Genomic DNA, 2,974 nt, shown 5'->3' on the forward strand with positions numbered 1-2,974 from the left:
GAGAGAGAGAGAGAGAGAGGAAGGAAGGGAGGGAGGGAGGGAGGGAGGGAGGGAAAGCTAGAACTTATTCCTCATATCTAGCAGTAAATTTCTATCCATTAACCAACCTCTGGGTATTGCACCCATCCCCCTACCTTTCCCCACCTCTTGTAACCATGATTCTACTCTACTTCTGAGATCCACTTGTTTAGAATCCACATATGAGTGAGAATGTGCAGCATTCATCTTTCTGTTCTTGGCTTATGGAAATGGAGATATTAATAGTAACTTACCTAATAAAATGTTTGTACGGTTACATGGTATAATAAATGTAAAGCACTCAGAACAGTGCCTAGCATTTAGTAAGCCCTTAAAAGGTATTAGCTATTATTTGTAATATTATTTGAGGAAGGACATAAAATGAGGCTTAGAACAATGTTGCAAGCAAGTTTTTTTTAAGTATTATTATCGAAGGATGAGGAGAGACTCGAGAGAGTTATTAGACTACTCCAAAAGCCTACATTTGGGTTAGCAGAATCCAGACTTGGGGTGCATAAGGCCAATTCACACTGACTTCCTAGAACTAAATCAAATGGAAACACTTCAGTTATTACAGAAAATATCCTCTTCATTTACATAGGGCATATACCGACTAAATGACTTTGTAACTTTACTGCATCCTCTTCATTTACATAGGGCATACACCAAGAGACCAGTGGAAACCTCTGGAAGGTATTTAAATCCCAGAAAATTCAGTAATGGAGACCTTGAGCCCCAGTGCTCAGGCCTGTACTCCTATGGGGTATACTTTTGTTTTCAATAAATCTCAGCTTTTGTGGCTTCACTATTTTCTTGTTTTGTTTGTGCATTTTGTCCAATTCTTTGTTCAAGAAATCAAGAACCTGGATACTTTCAACTGGTAACAGAACCGCCTGGGTCGGGGGATAGGTAAACGCCCACAATGTTCCCTGGCGATCCCTACCTCTTAGCAGTGACACTCTTGTGTGAGCCTCTCCATTTATTTTTCCTTTTTTTTTTTTTAACAGAAGGTCTCACTGTGTTGCACAGGCTGGTCTCTTAACTCCTGGGCTCAAAAGATCCTCCTGCCTCCACCTTCTAAAGTGCTACAATTACAGGCATAAGCCTCCATGCCCAGCCAGCCCCTTCATTTAGAGTATGGGCTGGACCTAGTGGCTTGCTTCTAATGAATAGAATATGGCAAAAGTAATAAATATTTTCATAAATGAGTTATAAAAGATCATGGCTTCCATCTTGCTAGCAGACTCTCTTGCTGACTTACGAGGCAAGCTTCCAGGTTTGAGAGGCCCCTGGTGCAAAGGACTGAAGGTGATTTCTCAGCCAACAGTCAACAGTCAACAAGGAACAGATATCCTCAAGTGAACAGACTGTGGGGACCTGTGTCCTGCCAACAGCCACTGAGTGAGCTTGGATGCAGATCCTGCCCTGTGGAACCTGGACTGCAGCCATGTGAGAGCCCCTGAGCCAACACCTTAACTACAACTTTGTGAGAAATCCTGAAGCAAGGGACCCAGTAAGTTGCATCTGGATTCCTAAACCACAGAAAATGTGAGATTATAAACATGTGTTGGGGTAATTTGTTACACAGCAATAGATGATTAGAACAAGTAAAAAGGAAGGGCTTTAAAAAAAAAAAAACTGATGCAGACTAATTAAATCAGAATCTCTAAGAATGGGACCTAATCATCTGTATTTTAAAAATCTCCCCAGGCAATCTTAATATAAATCCAAAGTCCAGAGTCACTGACTGGACTTCTCAAACTTCCAGTGAATGAGAATCACCTAAGGATTTTGTCAAAATGCAGATCTAGGGTGGTACCCAAAGTTTTGTATTTCTAACAAGCTCTCAAGTTATGCTGATGCTCAAGGTCCCTAGAGTACACCAGGAAGCAAGGATCTAGAGACCAGACAAAAGACAAGGTAGGCCTGAGCTAGGTGTATGACTCTGGAAATGGTGAGAATCAGGAGGTGAGTTATTTAAAGGAATAAGCCTCAGGTCTTGTGGCAAGGGCTAGGGTGAGGCATGCGTGACAGCTGCCTTGAGGTTTTAAGTCCAAAGAACAGGGAAGAAGTAAGCATTTGTAGCTGAGATGAGGACTAAAAGAGAAGTTTGTTTGGGAAGAAAAATAATAAATGCTCAGAGGAAAAGTAATACGTGCTGGAAGTAACCTATTAAGGATGATCAGGACATAAATTGTGGTGCCCAATACAAAATAAAAATGCAGAGCCCCTTGCTAAAAAATTATTGAGAATTTCAAGATGGCAACAACAGAGCATTAGTTCAAGCATGTGAGGCCCTCTGAGCATGAAACTTGTGCTATTGCTCAGGCCATACTGCCATGTAGTCAGCCCTGGGACAGAGCAGTCAAAATCAAGACTTACCTACTCCAGGAAAATATTTTTGGTGCCTGTCATGCCCTCTCCCTACCCTCTGCCATGGAGATGCCATGTTGTGTGCCTGGGACTCTCTCACATAGTATTCTATAACTGAGGTCTGGCCTGGTTGGCTGCTGTACCTTGCCAATGAGACTGGAAGCTGCCAGAGGGCCAAAGGAGTGATTCTTTTGCTTTTTCCCCCTACCATCTCAGAGAAGATAGGGTGTGGCTTATACTAGTTCCCCCAAGGTCAGACTGCTAGGAGCAAAGTCAGCCCATTTTTCCTTCATTCTAGCCCCACCCTGGATCCAAAGGGCTCTCCCCAATTGGCCACCAGGTAACAGGCTATAAACAGAGTTCACAGCCTGTAGCTCTAAGAATATTTGCAAATAGTTACTTTTAGCGGAGTGTTGTGTGGTTCAAATTGGAAAATATAATTCCCCAAAGAGTTCACGTTGTCCACTGCCTAGAAAGAGCCGATTTATCAAAACAGGGGAACTGCAACAGAGAAAGAGTAGTTCACCCAGAGCCAGCTGTGTGGGAGGCAGGAGTTTTATTATTACTCAAATCAGTTTCCCTG

This window comes from Rhinopithecus bieti, unplaced genomic scaffold, assembly GCF_001698545.2.
Source record: "Rhinopithecus bieti isolate Rb0 unplaced genomic scaffold, ASM169854v2 scaffold_71999, whole genome shotgun sequence".
In the NCBI taxonomy this organism is placed as follows: domain Eukaryota; kingdom Metazoa; phylum Chordata; class Mammalia; order Primates; family Cercopithecidae; genus Rhinopithecus; species Rhinopithecus bieti.